Consider the following 19,840-nt stretch of genomic DNA (forward strand, 5'->3'; position numbering starts at 1 on the left):
CATTTTAATTTTTTTTCTCCACCTAAAACTCCAACTACAGCCTAAACCGTACATGGTGGGGGGTTGCCATTTTCAGGACTGGTCCGAAACTCCGCAAGGACCGCATCAATTTACCCACTTCCACCACTAAATGGTGCTATAGCAGAAAAAAATGGGTTTGGCCCTATAACTCCCACACCGTACACCGGACATTCAAAAACCATACATCTACGCGTTCCCTGGATCAAACTGAATCACGTGATATAGGCCACGCCCATTTCCGCCTAGACTTTTATGCGTGAAAAATCGCGATTTATCAAAAACCTACTTTTTCGATCTCCTCCTAGACCGTGCCACCGATCTGCATGCAACTTGGACCGTAGCATCTCCTGACCGACCTGACAAAAAGTTAATAAAAAAATGTTGATAGGATAAAAATTGCGCATATTACGCACAAACAAATTTGTGAAGCTAACTATGAAAACACCAAGTTTGCCATATCTCTGCCAAAATAAATGCTATCAATGGCAATCTTTAGATTCTTGTTTGCCATGACCCTCTGAAGGTCCCCCATGCGTTCTACGAAAATTGGTCACTAGGGGGCGCTACAAGTAGAAAAGGTTTATCTCATGAACGGCTCATCCGATTTTTACAAAATTTGATGGGTACCATCTAGGGTCACTTCTGAGGCCAACCCTCGAGTGGGGTATTGAGGGGTAAAAGTGGGCGTGGCCTATGGGACCCAAGTCTAGATTCACCACAACACTAATGTGAACAACTTTAAATTTACAGGGTAAAATAACTTGAGATCATTTTTCAACATCCCACTACGATGCTCTGTACCAAATTGTGGCGAATATCGGCCTTTAGGGGGCGCTATAATCAATGTAGACGAGTTTTGGTCCTTTTACTCAATCTATGTTAATGGCATATTTGCAATGGAAATGTACCACAGACCTTGCAGCTCACACTTCTCAATATTTACTGATGTTTGCCTCCTACCGTTAGGTTTTGGTTTTTGCTTTTGCATGCTCCCCTGGTTTTTTACAATAAACAAACTTCTTAACCTACCTGACAACGTTTCTACAACCTTCACAGTGGACAAATTCAACTCTTTTCTCTCACTTTTTCAATCCAAAATCAACACCATTCATAGGCGCCGATACCGTGCAATTAAACATTGCAGTTTGTGCTAAGTGGAGCGTCTGTCATAGTGTTATTGGTTTTGTTGGTGTCATTGACTCTTAATTTCCCACGAAGCACCCACGGAGGAAAACATAAATCGGCGCCTATGACACCATTTCCAACAACTTGACCACCTCCCCTGCTCCTTCAACCACCACACCTGCCTTCCCCCCTCCACCCTCTCAGTAACTCTCTCATTTCTCTCTGCTGTTCCCTGTGGTTAGGGGGATTAAGAAGTTTGTTTATTGTAGAGAATTGTTAAAGGTAGTCTGTACATGCATGGAGGTGAACTGTTGACCGCTACATTTGCAACGGCGACGTACCACAGACGTCGCGGCTCACGCCTCTCGATATTTACCGACGTTTGCCTCCCCACCGCCCGGCTTCGGGTTCCGCTTTCTCGCGCTCCCCGGGGCGTCGGGGCCAACTGGCATCGGAGGCTTGGGCCACGTCATAACTGCTTGCAGTTCTAGTTGCATTTTGTGTCTGTTAAGAGGCACAAAGGCACTCTAAAACTTGCCCCGACAACAGCTCAGTGGACGCTTGTACACGTAGCTGCAGCTACTCCAGTTTGCTAGGACCGATCCAGGTTGGGTTTTTTTCTATTGAAAGTACTCGCATAGCTATAGCGATCAAGATTAATGTAAAAATTGACCGGAATTCTCCTTTAATAAATGCTCAGAAGAGCCAATGAAGTGGCATCAGCCTTAATCAAGCACATAAAAGATAGATACGCAGAGAGAGATAGAGATGCAGAGAGATTAAATGAAAGAGAGATTGAGATGCTGAGAGAAAAAGAAGAACAAAATAAGATAAGACTTCCCCTCAGGTGTTTGGGGATGCAACATGGGAGAGGGAAAAGTGAAGAGGAGACTGTGGCCTGTGGCTGGGGGAAATGAGCTGTTTGACTGCTAAATTGTCTCTTCATGCTGCACTTGGTGCCCTTCTGGGTGAAGATGGTAATAATTATTGAACTGTCAGAACCACATTTAACACTATACTAACAAACCTGCATACGTGTAAACCCCACAAATATGATAATTGAACTATTGTATTACTTTAATATTATGAATATTAACTTTGTATTAAGTGAAATCACATTGCTGCTGACATGTCCTTGATCACGAACCACAGTACCTCCAATTCTGGGGGTTGTGATCAAGGACATGTCAGCAGCAATGTGATTTCACTTAATACAAAGTTAATATTCATAAAAATCACAGTTTCACACAATGTATTTATTGAATAAATAGTATTTGGGTTTTGTTTGATTTGTACACATGATTGCAGGTCCAAAGTTTTTTCCGTTCCTCTGTTCTGGATCGTTTTGTATTGTGTTTGATTTCCAGTTCTGGCCTTCTTGGCTCAAAAGACCCAAAACACTTGTAAAATCGTTCTTTAGATGTCATTTCTAAATTTCTTTTTTTCTTTTTCTTGATACTTTTACAGCAGTCCTTCAGTCCTTTGAGAACCCCTTAACGTGGACTAAGACCGTGGCATTTTTACACTCAGTGCCTGAAATGGGCCGGTACTCACCGGGACTGAGTATTGTTGTTGTCCACATGTCCTTACTTCTGCATACCACCACCTCCTGTGGTGAGTAGGTACGCACTAGAGCGCACGGGCCAAAAACTTGAGCCCTGGCGCGTGGTGTTTAAGCCGCAGCCCAGCCCCAGCCCAACAGACCAACACCAATAACTTTAAGCTCTCTCTGATGTGCGCTGGAGATTTGAATAATCAATGAATTTATGCTGCTGTGCCTCATGCATAAATGCGCACAGTGCGTCTTAATGGGGAGACACTTGGGATCATTGTCAGTCGCATTTCCATACTGCTTTCTCTTTTCTCCCTCTTTGTTCTGTCATGCTATAACGTTATATAACATTATTGCAAAGTGGAAATGTTGATTTACCATGAGCTAAAAGTAAAGATACTCAATTTATGTTGATTTGACACACTGTACTTCAAGGTGACATTTTATGTGACTGCGTCATTGGAGCTAAATAAATGCATTCTTGCCCATACATTATGGACCTTCATTTGGTATTCCTTCTCATTATCCAATGTAATTTGTACACAAGCAGATATCATATGTTCAGTTATTTTTATTGTAGCATATATGCAATATTTGTGTACAATTTGTACAGTGGTAGTGGTAATGATGTTATAGTCATTACCACTACATTGCAAATACAGTGTCAATCTAGAGTATTAAATGTTATTAGCCAGTGTCTGGTTAGCTCAGTTGGTAGAGCAGGTGCATGTATTTAGAGGTTTATTTCTTAATGCAGAGGTCCAGGGTTCAAGTCCAACCTGTGACATTTTCCTGCATGTCTTCCTACATGTCCCCTCTCTCTCTCCTTTCATATCTGAGCTGTCCTATCCATTAAAAGCAGAAATGTTTTTTAAATGAGTTTAAAAAAACGGCACATTCAGTAATGATAATTATGTTTACCGTTCTTACTTCAATGCTCAGCCATTCAATATATCTCTTATTAAACTATGTGCTGAAGTAAACTTGGTACTGTCCCTTAATCCCCTGTCAACTATAGGCTGTCAGGGTTTCTCATCTCAGGGTGTCTCACTGCACCCTCTTTATTGTTCTTTCCTCAAGGCTGCTGCTGGCTAACCTTTTACTTGAGTGGGACAGGGTGGGAAAGAGAGAGGGTGAGAACATTTGAGACAAAGCGATTGAGCAATGGATAAATCTCTACAGACATTTCCCCATTTCCCTTCTTTCCCTCCCACAGCCATGGCAGGCCCAGAGCCACGCCAGGCATAAAGGACATTGTTTATAGACAGGAGAAAGCACTTAGTTCCTCCTTCACACCTTTTAGCTGGAAGAGAGTCAGAGAGAGAAAGAAAAAGGACAAGACAGATGAGCATAACAGAGGTTTCAGACGCTATAGAAGGTGAGTGGTGAGAAGAAGAGTGGGAGGAGGGTGCTCATTTCCCAAGACGAGAAAGGAGGAGAAAGAAGATGAGCAGATGGGTAGAATAAAGGGAAGAGAAATGAAAAAAATAAAATAAAGGTCTGAGGCAAAAGAGAAGGATTAATAGGTGGAGATGAGGGAGGCCAGAAACAAATGACAAGGCATGAGGAGTGGAGACAACAGGTAGGGGGAGGTTTGAATAGGGAGCTTTAAGTTGGGTTCTACTGCCAATGGGTTTTGAAATGTGAATTCATGAGTGTTGCCTCATTAATAATTGGATAGGTGTATCTATTCTCATTATCTCAGTGGCTGGAACAGTGGCATACAAGGGCTTAACGGGTCAGGAGAAACAGGGGATAAGGAAAGAAGTCTGTAGAAAATGCCCAAAGTTGACATAAAGTACAATGATATTCTGAAAGCTAAGAACAGATGAGAAGAGGAGAGCAATTGAGAGAAAAGAAGTCGGTAGAAGTTAAAGTCATAGTACAAATTGCAACTGCAAAACGAGAAATGAGAAGATGAAAATGAGTTGTTTGGAACGATGAGTTGCAGGTGCAAGGAGGGAAGAAATGGAAAGAACAAAGAAGAATGTAGAGAAGGATGCTCACAAAGTTGGACATTGACACCTACGATGATTGGGATGTAGTTTTCTTGGTAAGACAGCTGGGTAGGTGATGCAGGAGCTTTGAGAAAGAGACTTTGACAGAATAGCCAAGAGAAGAGGGCTGCCCACAGGGTGAGAAGTACCTGAAGAAATGACTGGGTGGACAAAGGAGCAAATAAGTGAAGAGGCAGGATGATGGAGGAGGAAAGATTGGGGGAGAAGTTGAGAGGGAATCTAGAGAGGTGAGGATAGGAAAGGAGGATGTGCAGAGTGTTTGCTGTGTATTATCATGGGATCACAGTGGTTAGAGCATTCTGATGTGTTGTCAGTTGAACACTAATGGCCTTCTAGATTCTCTGTGTATGTGCATGTTCTTGGCATCCATCAAGCTATGGTTTTATCACACATTTCCTTTGGGAGAATTGTGGCTGGTGTAAAGCTTCTTAAAAGGCAACTTGCTGTCTATTTTGTCTGAAATAACCCTGTGTAGCCCCTAATTCATTCATATTTTATCAATGTCCTTCAGAGACCACAATCACTTAATGGTGGTGGGATTTTTTGCACCCACAGAATGCTTGAGTGCAGACTATCCTCAGAGGATGCCAGTCACCTACCAGCTGCCCTTATCCATTTTGCATTTGAGCACCTTCAGATTTTACATCTAGCTGACATCCCAGACTGTTTATGCTCACAATTTTTTCAAGGCAGGCAGACACCACTGTTGCACTATGTCAGACATTAAAAATAGCATTTTAATTCTTCTTCGTTACACATACTCAGTTTCAAGTTCGCTTTGCACATATAGTGCACTAGCAAAAACTAAATTTAATAGAAACATGTTGAACCAGGAAAATAACCATTCACTCATCTCAGACGAGTTTTGAGTTGAATGCTCGCTCGTTTGTAGCAGGAAATGTGCTGTGGAAATTTTAGTTCCAAAGAAACAGAGGCTTCATTGATTGAAGTAAAAGGGATGGGTGCACTCCAAAGAATGAACAGGAAGTTGGCTACTGTATTTAAGACCAACATTAGCAATGGCTGTCAAGGGAGCATCACAGTGTGAAACAATAGAAGGCAAAACACAACCATGCCATTTAATGATCAACACTACTTAAACATAAGGTCTACCTGGACTTTTTCAAGCCTGCAACTTTGGTTTCAGTGTGTGATTTGCAGAAGTGCTCCCCAATGATAGCATTCAACCTACACAAGTTAACTGCCACTTAACATGATGAGTTAGCAAATAAACCCCTAGATTACTCAAACAGAAGCTAGATGTGTTTCAAGGATAGAGGAGAGTGGGCTTTTGCAAAATGAAGACAACCAAGGCCAATACATTCATTGTTGCTTCTGGTCTTTGCAGCAGATTTGCTGATAATAAAAAAAGATCAAATAATACCAGCTTAATTTTGTATGCCACCAACAATGCCTGCAAGTATGAAGCAAGAAAATCGGCAAGCATGAAGCATGATAAAATTGGGCTCATAATTAGGGATGTAAGTTTTTATCTGCATGTGGCATGATATTTAATTAGGCATGTTAATTGACTGTTGTTGTGTAACTGTAAATGAATATTGGTTGTCAGCTAACAATTAAATGCATTTACTCTTTACACTTCATTAATTAACATTGTCATCAAAAAGGGGATCAAACTTTATTCTTAATTGTCACATACACACAGTGAAATTCTATTACTGCATTGAACCCATCCTAAGTATTAGGAGCAGTGGACAGCTATACATACAGCATCCGGGGAGCAATTTGGTTTTCAGTGTCTTGCTCAGGGACACTTTGACATGTGGCTGGATGACCTGGGATTGATCTGTCAACCTTGTGGTTGGGGGCAACCATTTGACCTCCGGGCCACAAGCCACCCATTAGCTGAGGCTGAAAATATGCCGAAGATGCTAACAATATTGTGATAGTAATATTGATCAACCTGGGTTGGTGGTTTGAAGAGGGAGGGTACAGTTGTCTGTGCTTTGTCTAAAGGGAGCCCCAGTCAAAAAAGTCCACCGACCCTGACCCTACATGAATGACTGAAATGATTGGTCATAAAAACCACCACCAAGCTCTGCTTTGAGTGTGTAAGTCGAAGAAAGACAGTTAAAGGGACATACGAGACAAGGGGGAGCTTGTGAGTGTGTGTGTGTGTATCCCTGAGGCACTACTATGCACAGTATCTGTATACAGAGAGTGAATTCAAGTGTTGAAAGTTTCATTAAGATTTGAGTACAGTGTTTTGGCCACCAGCGGGTTAACACGTGTGGCAGTAGCGCGACTGTATGCTTATGTGAGATTATTGTGTGTGTGTGTGTGTGTGTGTGTGTGTGTGTGTGTGTGTGTTGAATCATGTTGATATTCATATTTAAAGTATTTACATGTAAAAGACCAGATATTATTGACTGCAGTAAAATGTCACGCTACTGTTCTTTCTTTGTTGGTACTGACTGGGCTCTGGGGTGTTGGAATCCAAAGAGCCTGTCTTACATAACAACCAATGAATACCATTTAGGCGCCAATAGCACATTGTCTGCCCAATAGACTAAACTTTCCTTGATAGTTAACAAATCCATCTCAAGAGAGGTGGCGGTGCGAGGGTAACACAGAAGCAGCCGAGAAATGTATGGCCTATATCATTATATTAGTTCATCCAAGTGGGCTGTTTGAGTACAATTATCCAATAATGTCTGCCATGGGGAAACCACAATGGCCTCACTCCATGTTAAAGTGCTGGAGCCAAACAAAGGAATTCAAGTTTGTCCAGACAGAAGCTCATCACTGACAGATGTCACCAGTTTGATTCTCAACATAGGGGGCTTGATTGCTTACAACCACGGGTTTTCCCACCTCATTGCTGGAATGTGATAATTTCAACCAGTGTTGAAGTGTCTACTGCTTGCAATCAAAGTAAATCAAAAGCTGGACTGTCTCCATTTGCTACCCAGACACTGCCTTCCTGTGTTTGTTGGCAAGAAAGGGAATGGCACCATGACTTTAGCCTTGATCATTTTTACCCTGGGCCTCTGCCTGCTGGCATGGAATGATGGTGGGTCAAGTATGTGGTCGGAGAGACAGGGCTCAGGAGAACCATCACCATACTGCTTACTTTTGCTGTCATCCAAATGCAACACAGTAAAAGGAGAGCACAGAAATATATCCCAACAGTGTTTACCCTTCAATGGCTAGAATAGCTGTTGTGGGTGGGTTTTCTGCGCTGACAGCATCACACTCAATGCCAAGGCAGATGAAACATGTCTGGTAGTGATTACGTATGGGAAAAGTGGCAAGTGGAGTGTGACAAAGCCAACCTTGACTTTCATTGTTGTCACACTGGTAAACTTAAGAACTAAAGAAGAATGGATAAGTAGTGGACAGCATTTAGCCATTACCAAGAGCCAGATCTCAAATATATTAGTCTGTAAGCGAAAGCATTCAGTGCTCAGACATGGAAAGATGAGTTGTGAAGTCTAAAGAGTCACATTAGAATGCAAAGCCTATGCAAAACTTAGTGCTATGGTATTCTTTAGAAAATGGATCAGCAGTAATAGAAAGCATGCATAATTTGTAGTATGTGGGATAAAACGTGCAAAAACACCAGTAAGGTCCTTCAAGCAGAAACATGAAGAGCCTTGGCTGAGTAATAAAGGCCAAATAAGAGACAAAGAGAAAAGCCATGGTATCTCAACTTTGAGAGTAAGTCAACTTTGGGAGAAAAGAATTCAGCATAGTAATGAATTGGTCACACTCCCCCAAAGACTGGAGAATGGACCCCTTCAAACTGCATTAAAAAACAATAAGACCTGTGTGTGTGTGTGTGTGTGTGTGTGTGTGTGTGTGTGTGTGTGTGTGTGTGTGTGTGTGTGAGTGTGTGCACGCGCGACTAAAAGCTGTACTTCAGTCTCACTCTGGATTTCTCATTCATTGTTCGTCTGGCTCTCATCGGTTTCTGTCCCCTCGCTCCCCTGTGTCCCTTTACCTCCCACCACCATCTATGCTTTCTCCCTCTCTCTTCCTTCCACTTCTCATTCTGTGCCACCAGCTAACCCCAGCTCTTACATCCATCCTCTGCTCCCCTCCTTTCTCTACATGTCAAATTAATATTCAGTGAATTTGTTTTGATTCATGAATCATTTTGTTGTTGGCTCCATGCAAATTCAAATGGCCAAAGTGCTTTCTCTGTAGTCCGATTATGTGTATTAATGTATATGTGCACATGTTGTTTGCTTAATCTATTTGTTTGACTTGTTCTCTGGATATGTCTATGCGGGTCTGTGTCTTAGTCTTTTATTTTATTGTGTATTTGTGAGCGCCCCTCTATGTGTATGTCTTTGTTAGGTAGCTGCATGTGTGTGTGACTTCACACCCTCTCCTGTGTATTCAAATGCTAGGGGATTAGGAAGCATGACTTCCAATTTCCAACACTGTGCTTTTCAACCCTTAGACTTCTAAAACAGAAAGGAAAAAAACGACTTAGTGCAGCTCAGCCCAGCACATAGCACAACACAACAAACCAGACTGTAAAGTGGAATTTACATCACCACATGAAAGAAACAAACAAGTAACCCAAGAGTCACAGAAAATGTATGAATACAAAAAGCTGATTTCTTCAGATCATACCCATCCTCCTCCGAGACACATTTTTGTTTCCATTTATTATTTTGCCAGTGCCATGCATGAAGAATATGAACGCTTACAGCAGAATCACATGTAATGTTTTTCAACCTTTTTTTTTTTAAAGGGCATTCAGTAGCTGATGACCTTTAATGACCTGTAGTAGTGACCAGTAGTAATTCAAAGGACATTATTAAACCAATAAGCCTCATCCTTAAAAAGTACCTGGCAGCGCTTTCATGAAAATACAACCAGCAGAAATGTGTTGTGAAGAGGTGATTACTGCGGTCATTGCACTGCTTTGTCATTAGCTTTTTTTGGCTTGAGACTTATTAGCCACCTTTACATAAATGGGTCTGCTGTACCACAGTGTCAAACATGTCGCCCTCCTGTGATTGACTGATAAAGCCAATTAAATGCTTTTTTTTTTCTCCAGCAGGAGGAAAAAATGTCTGTGTGGCAATTCTTTGATCTCAGGAAAGCAATGTGCCACCTTGCAGTCCCAAGAGGTGAAGACGTGTCCTCAATCCAGCCAGAAGAATAATAATAACAGTAGTTAGGCAATAGAGTAAATGAGTTAATGAAACTTATTTTCATTTATTAAAATTGAGACCTAATTAAATGCCATTTCACTTGGGTAGCCTGTATTTCTGTAAAAAAAAAGAAGTAATTCTTAATATTTAGATTCAATATTGTTACCAGTCATTTATAACATTTTGAATTTCGAATGTCCATATTATTGTTCCACCAAATAATTGATCAATGCAAAACATCCCATGATTAATGATAAATGGAACTGTTCTGGAATGATTGTTTGTGCATGATGTCTCTTCACTGATATACAGGTCTAACCGGCAGTTACAGGTTCTTTGTCTGTCAGAAGCTTCATGGGCAGCGTAATACTGGGTTTGTGTTGCAAAAATTCTCACACTAAAAATATTGATGGTATATTTCTTTGAAATTCATCAAAAACAATGTTGTTTAATCCATGTGTGAATGCCTATATAATGGCCAAGTCAATGAGTCCTTATTGGAAGTAGAGTTTGTGTGTATGAGTGTGTGTACTATTGAGGAGAATATATTCATTAAGTTTCCTTGAAGAAAGCACATTCAATGTTGCTTATTAGTGATAAATCAATAAAAACCCAATGACTGAATATACTGAATACATAGATGAAGAGCCAAACCAAATGAAAGAGATCAGAATGGAGGCACATGCAGAAAGGCAACATCCTGTCCTGCGAGACAGCCTGCTTCAAGAGACCTGTGTAATACAGAGTGGAAAGCTATGTTCACGGTCTAACCAGTGCACTAGAGGATTTATGTTGCAGTTGCAGTGACAGGGTTGAGGCTCATGTTGCGTACCCTAATGGACATAGTTGTTAAGCCGTGTGTTGCAGAGTCTCAAAATCCAATCTCTCCAAAATCTCTGCTCTGGAGTTGATGAATGATCATAACCAACAAAAACATATTACCCAGGTGTAAAATAAAAATAGATAAATAAAATAAATTTGGATTAATTTTTATGCAACTAGCTATGTTCTCAAGTTTCCAGATAATCAGTACATGTAAATAAGATGTAGGCAGGTCTCGATGAAGCGCTAATGTTTTTGCGTTAACAGGACATGATGAGAGTTTGATCAGGACTTAAGAACATTATTTATAAAATGCAGGGAAACTGTGCCACAATTGAAAATAACAAAATAAATAAATATATAAAATGATGAATGGATTTTCCTGTAAAAGCAGTGTTTACACACTGCTGCTTTTTCGTGTGGCTCTAATTGCAGTACAGTGACTTTTCTGGTACCATGCTCTGGTTTGTAGCTGTTTTTTTTGTTTTTTTTACCACATTGACATATTAGATATATACAGACAGCTGTTTGCAATTTGATTACCTCAATCATACCTATGTGTATTGTTAGGACTACCTTGGTGTTTTCTAAAGCAGTTATAGCTACTATTTTGGAACACTGCTTGCTTTGGAGCTTGAAAGAAGCATTCTGGACAATTTGTATTTATGGATCCCCATTAGCTGACGCCTAGACTATCAGCTAGTCTTGCTGGGGTCCAAAACAACATTTTAGCAGACAATATTAAAACATTTCATGACATATACAGAAAAGAAATAAAAGAAAAGAAAAGAAATACAACAATATATGCTTACAGAACTAAATAACAAAAAAGACAAGGTGTTGATAAAGTACACAGGCAGCTTTTTGACAAAAGTATGTTATGTTACCCATCATAACAAATGCCACTGCTCATTTTGTTTGAGTAATACCCTGCATATTGCCAAAGGTCAGAGCAACTTTATTGACAATGAGCTGCAGTTGTGGCATCTTTAGCTATCGTCAACAAAACCTTGAGAACATATCAGTTTACTAAGTTCACACAGTCGGCCAATGATGCCTTGTATACAGTATTAGCTAATAGGACAAAGTCAAGACTGTGCTGCATTACTCTCAATGCAAAATTTAAAATTGAAATGTGGAATTCACAAGGACAGACAATTTGACAGAGAATTTATTGAAACCATGATCAGACGCCTCCATCAAAGCATGAAGATAAATCAATGTGATAAATCGACACCTCACAAGTCTTTGTTTAGAATACGACATACTATTTGATATTCAGGAGACTGAGTAAATGACTCAAAAGAGTCAACACTTATTTTCACACAAAATCTGTTATTCCTCTCTTTCTGTCACTGTTTGTCTCCTCATGAAGGTATGACAAATTATATCCAATCATAAGCTACGTTCTTCTGTTTTACTTTAAAAGCATTTAGCTTTTAAATACAGGCACTCATCCTCTCTGTCACTCTCATGTTATCATTCCCATTTTGCTTCTTTTGGTCTTGGAAGCCAGAAGAAATCAGAGGGTGACTTCTGATGATGACACCCCAATCAATCCGCCTGTCAGACACGCACACATCTCACTCTCATATAGGGGGCTGTCACTGAAGATCACAGTTGAACAATGTAACAGTATTGGTGGCACAGAATTTCTCTATTGAATTTCCATGTATCACTGGGGGCACAGACTTTAATTCTCAGTCTTATCTTGCCTCCGTGCATATACATCAGTCTCGCACTTTTCTTTGTCATGTTTATCTTTCTCTTCTATATGTTTTAGACCCATTTTGATTCGCTAACAATTTTACCTGTTATCCTCTCGTCCCTGTGTGTCTTTTGTTTTCTGCGCCTCATCTTTATTCTTACCCTTTCTCCCTTTTTTCCTCATCCAACTTGTACTCAGTTTCTCCCCGCTTTCATTTCCCGCTTTTTCTCACCGTTCCTTTTTGCAGACATGATTCACTTTCACTGTAGGCTACTTGTTTTCTTTCATCTTCTCCTATCCCCTCTCTGAGAAGAGGACCTGGTTGCAACATTGTTAGAAGTCCTGATGGTGGCCCTGGAGCTGGAGAGCACCTGCGTGCTCTGTGTATGTTTTTTTTTTTTTTTTTTTTTTTTTTAATCTTTTTACATCATTCCATTTCCTCTTACTATCCCTCAGTCATTGCTGTCCTCTGTCAGCCTGGGATAAATGGTCCCACAGAGCCCATTACTGTTAACGTGCGTCTGTGTTCAGGCACATATGTGTAAAAAATAAAAATGCATGGCGACTCCCTTCCTATTATAGTTAATAGGAGTAAGTTACACAAGGGAGCAACCACAGGTGAGCAGCTGTTGAAACACACATACTAGGGAGATGAGACTCTTACAATGATAAAAAAATATGTGCTACTGGATACTCTATGGCAGCTTAAATTCAGGTCTCTATTTACAAAAATACAAGACAATTGTCTGTTTAACAATAAAGAAAGCAACAAACCACAATTATCAGTGATAGTACACTTGACTGTTAAAGGGTAGGTTGCCTACGTAACAGCAGGTGTTTTTTGTGTATTTTGTAGTTATGAACAAATGGTTTCCCTAATCAAATTGATCTGGTTTCCAGTCCATTATGTCCATGCAACCCATTGTCATGAATGGGTTCGTAAACTTATGCACTAACGTAACTTTTTGATATTAATGAACGTCCGTTAAATTCAAGCCATTGCCAAATGAGTTGCTACAAAGCTAATTAAGACTATCAGCTCCACACAACTCTCTCTGTATTTCTCAGTATGGCTATGTTCAGAAGATTGTGTCATCCGGCGACTTTCACGAGCAGAAATTTGAGTGAAGATAATTACCTCTTCTGAAGATTCCATCATGTTTTTTGAATCCTCCGTGTCCTCCTTGGCTACTAGCAGCTGCGTGGGGGAGGCGTGGGGGCGGTCACGGAAGGCTTGTATCATGTGGACGCGCCGACAGTTTTGTTGTCATTACTTAGAATTCCTCTTGGGGGCGACAGAAATTACACATTATAGCTTTAAGTACTTCTCCCGGGACATAAAAACCCATTTCCAGTTGATTTCCCCTTAACGTCTTCCATGACACAAACTCCGCTCCCCCGGTTGAAAGCCCTGTGTTTTATGACTCTGCCTTCTGCTCTTCGTGCTTTTATACAGCGGCAGTCTTTGTGGTGCATGCGGTTATTAATACGTGAAATACATACAAATTACAGTGCATTACTTTTCGTAGCTATATGTACGAATGGTTCATGATAACAGCCTTGTCCATGTCTTGTTTTAATAGAGAATAATATACCTTCATCTAGCACTGCCATTATGTGTTATGAGACCCTCCTGCAGCATTTTGTTTTGAACTATTTGATCCTGAACAATGATCAACACAGCTATACACAACAATCTTTAAATGTTTTCATTTTTTGCACATCATAAATAATCAAGGGAGTTGTCTACAACTAGCAGGGGAAAAATGTATTATTGTTTGCCAGTTCTGAGTTTAACTCCTGACTTTATTAGTTTCTAATAAAGGCTCAGACAGGGTGTCCACAGCTTCTTCATAAAAAGAAAAAAAGCATTGCTGGTAAAGATCCAAACAGGGCTATCTAATCATTGGCCTGGTTTCCACCAGAGAAATTCTTGGCATCGAAACATTAGTTTGTTGTCCGCTACTTTTCTGAACAGAGCTAGCCATATATTCAATATGTGGCCTAATACGGGAAATTACTCACTGCTTCATTCCCTTTACTGGACAAAGATAGAAGAGTTCATTAAATAGCCAGCTGACCACCAGGTTCAAACAAGGCTACATGGAAACTGTAAGCCTACATTTTTCATAGCCTTGTTTAGATAAGGTCAAAATGATACAAATTTACAACTACACCATGGGTTTAACCACATTTCACTTTCATTGCGTCTCTGCCAAATGTGTCAGCCCTCTTTTTCCTTCTTCTATCCTCTCCTCTCTGCTCGTATCTTTTCATTTCTCTAGAGCAGACACTCACTCTCTGTCTCTCTCTCCCCCTCCTTCCCAGGACACAACAAAACAGTGATTGATGAATTTTCACATGGAAAACAGACGTCACTGTCTCACTCACACCTGGTAGAGCTGTGTGTGTGTGTGTGTGTGTGTGTGTGCGTGCGTGCATGCGTGCGTGCGTGCGTGTGTCTGTGTGTGTTTCTGTATGTCTGGGCGATGTTTTGTCAAAACGTCTTCAGTAGGATTTTTGTGGAAATTTACAACAAAGTGACACTGATGCTGTCAAGGTGTTGAATTTGCTTTGGTATGAATGTGTGTGCAATGCAAGCGCATCAGTTGTCAGTTTTTTTAAACAGGGTTCAAAACATTTTGAGTGACACTTCTTATTGGTCCTGTCAAAGTAAAGAAGGTACTAATACAAATACCTAAATCTGCATCTCCATTTTGTGGCTCAAAGCACACAAGAAACAATGAACACCTTGTTGTGCATGTGTGGTGCCTATAGGGGGATTTTATGGGGGATTTATAAATATTCGCATGCTACTATTTCGCATTTCCATGTTGTTTATTTGTCACACTCCCGATGTGTAAAAGCCTTTTTAAATGCTTAATTCAATGAAATAAATTAATTAGTTTGTAATGTAGTCCCACGTTGTTCAAGACCAGAGGCATACATCTGAGAGTTAAATACCCATGCTCTGGATAGAGGAGGGTACAGGGTGCAGAGGATGAACAGAGACAGAGGGACAAAAAGTGTCAAGAAACAGTACAGTGTTGAGAAATAACCCTGCAAAGATAAACAAAAAGGCCACATGGAGTTTAGTTCAAGGGGGTTTTATGGAGTTTAGTTCAAGGGGGTTTTATCATCATGTACACAAAATGACCTGAAAGCAGTTTGATGTTTGGCTTTTGGATAACCACCAGCACATTTCTATTGCATTTGTTTTTTGTATGTCTTGTGTAGATTAAAATGGTCCCCAACTGTAAGATTTGGAAAAGTGTTGACACTGAGACAGCTAGAGAGATAAGAAGTGTTTTATTTTGCACTCTTGGTGTGTAAGGAGCATTCAGTGCAAACTTCTACTAGCCCCAAACCATACACACACACACACACACACATATACAGACTCTGAACTTTCCCAGGCAAACATACCAATACACACAAACACAAAATCACATGTAGCACATGCAGACACTCGGCAGGTTTCCCTCCTAGAGGGGGTCTGATGGATGTGTGACAGCTGTGCTCCCTCTTCCCCTAATAAATTCTCCATTTCTCATTCAACTCATTAGCTAATTCACAAATCAATATCAGTGAAACTACCATTCAGTTACACAATGCCTCCTTTTCTGTGTGTGTGTGTGTGTGTGTGTGTGAGTTTCTTGTCCTGTTTGCTTTCCTGCTGACTGCCTCTTGATACCTATTCCTCACCATAACAAATCAATATTAGTAAGACAACCTTTGACTTTCACACTATGTTTTTTTAATTTTATTCCCTCCTAGGCATATTCCTAGCTTTACATTTCTGAACTATTCTTTTTAACCCCTAAATACATAGTGCATATTTGTTTCTCTTATACCTTAATTGTTTGTGCAAATGTGAGTGTTTGTCTCCATCATGGTCTCAGTCAAGCTGGCTGATGTTTCAGACATCTCAAGCCTCATTCCACAGGATAATTTACTTTTCTTTCCTGCTGCCTTTATTTAAAAATACAGAATTAGCATAAAAGTTGAGAGAAAAACAAACTGTATGATCAACATTGTTTCCTTTTTTGGTTTTCATATTGTATGCATGTTTGAAAGCCATTTTAATAAAATGTTTCAATGCTGGCCAGACGTGTATGACAGAGATTAACACTGACCGATTCATACTGTTAGGTCCAGTGATGGGAATACACACACACACACACACACACACACACACACACACACACACACACACACACACACACACACAAATATGTCCCAGTCTTTCTCTGTATTTCTCTTACATGTTAAGTGACTGTTAGTGTGGGGCAGACAAATGTCAGAGACACCCATGGTGATCAGAGGTCCGTATGTGTCTCATTAGTAGGATCACAGCTTTGTGTGTGTCTGTGTGGCTAATGAAGGAGGCTTTTCTGTGGTGATATGCCTCATAGCACCGTGTCATTACGCTTCTTGTTGTTAATTTGACTGCCATGGGAGAAATCAAGATATACAGGCGATGAACACAATATCATGAACTCCTGCACAATTTAATACACTAGTGCAGTGCCCCATTGCCCCATTGCCCCATTGCTGCTTTCTCAAGAATCGCTCATCCTAACAACTTCACACTCAACACTACGCTTCCTTGGGTCTTGAGCAGTGCACCTGCCATTACATATTTGCATCCCCAAGAAATGCTAGAGTATACGTGTCATTTGCTACTGTACATTCCGAAAGTTATGCTGATGCTTGAAATGTTCTAGTTTGCCTCAGTGTTAGGGCTTTAACTTTTGACTAAAAATCATATTCGAAGTTCGTTTGTTTATTAATATTAATATTCGAATATATTCAAATATTTATTAATAATATTTGGACCATTAAATGCCTTCAGTAAGACCTATATTTTTTATCAAACTTAAGTTGTAAATGTTCTGTTCACCAGAGGGCAGTGTATCAGTCAATGTCAATAGGCAGACAATGTTTTCAGAAGAAAAACACAATTATTAAAATTGTTAATATTATTAGAGAGTGATTGTGATTACCGGTAGCTTCAGAGCGAGTAGCGACTCTAGAGTCATAGTGAGAGGAACAAAGTGTCTCCCCTGTTCTTTCTGACCACGGTGAGACATCTGTAGCAGGAAAAGTTATCTCTCTCCTTGATTTCATGTTGTTTATGGAGAAGGAGAACCAGGAAATGAGTCGGGGGAAATGTAAGCCACGGCCGAGTGACGTGCGTCACCGCGACGTGTAGTTAGATTTTGAAATGCGTGAAAAAGCCTTGGAATCTGAATTGAACGTTTACAAGCAAACACATTTACAAAAAATAATGCCCATAACAGGTTTGAATATTAAGAGCTGCCTAATATTCGTTCGAATATCTTTATTTTTTTTAATATTCAAATTATATTTGAATAACGAAGTTCGGAGTCAAAGCCCTACTCAGTGTAAGATCTCCGGTCTCTTCGGTCTCTCTTTCTTCATCTGTTCTTGAATGTACTGTAGGGAGCGACGGAGAGTTTGCACAATATGTAATTACTTCTTGTTACAATAACACACAGCTTATTTTTGTTACAGCACTCAATAGCACCCTAAAATTCCCTCTAAGGTCACTTTTGATGTTTTAAAATTCAACACAGTTCATTTTTAGTCGAAAAATATCAGCAGATGGTCAGGATATGTGGCCATTCGTTATTTCACAGCCTTTGTCTGCTGTCATTTAGATGCTTCAGAATATGGGTGGCCCACCACAACCTCTTTTTAATAGCGGTGCAAGATGCTTTGTAAATCTGACCCTGAGTGTCCTCTGTTAATGTTGGATTGGTAAAGAGAAACACTGCATATACTGCTAATTCCAGGCTGGTACAGGAAAACACTGAGTGGTCTCTGTTTCTGCCAGACCTCTCTGACATTTCCTTACCACCTGGCCTATCCTAGCTGCAGTGTTTTAGTAGCAGGCTGGAATTGATTCAGGGCATATTCATGCTCGCCCTCTATCTCTCCCTCCATCTTTATAGATGGGTAAATACATTGGCCCTGCGGTGCCCCTATTCATGCCAGGTTGTAGTCACAAGTCAGCTTGCTGGTCATTTTTCTTCACAGGGCTGGTATCTTGCTTTCCAGTTCATTGGCATCTCTATTTCCCAATGTATTGTGTTGAAAAGTGCCATTTCTCCTTGGTTTTTATCTGTGCCAGGCTGGCCTTTTCACTGTGGTTGGCTTGTCATTATGACACTATTAAGTATTGCATGAAAATATAATGCCTTTATTTGCACATAATCACTTACTGTAGTCTCCCCCAAATACATTTTCATTACAAAAACATTTATAAAACAGTATTTAGTCTTTACCTCAAGACCTGTGGGTGTTATATAAAGTTGTAACAGTTGTGATTTCACAGCCTCGCTCTATTTTGAATACAGTTTCTGTATATTGCAGCTTTTACATTTACAATCTACCAGGAAGAGTTGTGACACTGTAGGCAATATGATGCTTGTAAATCTGTTTCATTTAATCAGATTTTTTACGTCACATTTTCGACTCTTACCATTTGACCAGGTTGTTTATGTATTAGAATAGAATAACTATAAAGCAAGGAATGGGCAACCAAGGGAGTGCAGTGTTGAATGTGGTGTAATTTGGCCAGATGGTGGCTATAACAATGAACTTTATGTTTTGGCCTTTTTTACATTTGAACCGCAAGTCTCAGGAGGAAAATCATTTTCCTGGTTTCTGTGGGTCCAGACGAATCTATCCATATAAGCAACACCCCTTTGCGTCTACATCGTTCCGCCATTTAGGATTGGGTCCAAATCAGTTTTTTTGCTAATCCTCCTACAAATTTTGAGCAATCATCAACAAACTTGGTACAGAACTCTGGACTAAGCCAGAAAAAGTTGATGTTCCAAAACAGTTTTGCTGTAGCTGGCCTTCAAAGTGTGCTCAAATGCTGTGGGCAGGGCTTAAATTGCTTGCCCTGCCCACGCTTGTGTATGTGTACATGATGTCTAAGTGGTAAATTTGGTGCCATTTGGCTGATAGGTGGCGCAGTAGCAGCATTATCTAACTATAAAGGTAGGAATATCTGTCTGTATGTATGTATGTGTGTAAGCAAGCATATATACAGAACCGTTCATCCGATCGACTTCTCACTTGGCAGTTGTATTGCTCAGGACCCAAGGCATTTCAGTGTTGAGTGTGAAGTCGATCATATGAGCGGTTCCCGAGAATGCTGCAAGTAGAACCTCCGGGGGCAAAGCAATCGGGCCACTTCAAACAGGCACGCATTCCGAACAGCCACCTGCTCCAAACAGGTATGCCCCCCACAACGCTGAAAGCAGAAATACGGGGAGCCAAGCAATCGGCCCATTCCAAATGGGAACTTCACCAGTATCTTAAATTGTAGGTTGTAGGTCTTAAAGAATGTTTGTACATTGGCAACAAGTATTTATTTATTTTTGAATGTGTTTTGATATAAAACATTGTGACATATCGCAGAAAG

The sequence above is a fragment of the Sander vitreus genome, chromosome 5 (assembly GCF_031162955.1).
Source record: "Sander vitreus isolate 19-12246 chromosome 5, sanVit1, whole genome shotgun sequence".
In the NCBI taxonomy this organism is placed as follows: Eukaryota; Metazoa; Chordata; class Actinopteri; order Perciformes; family Percidae; genus Sander; species Sander vitreus.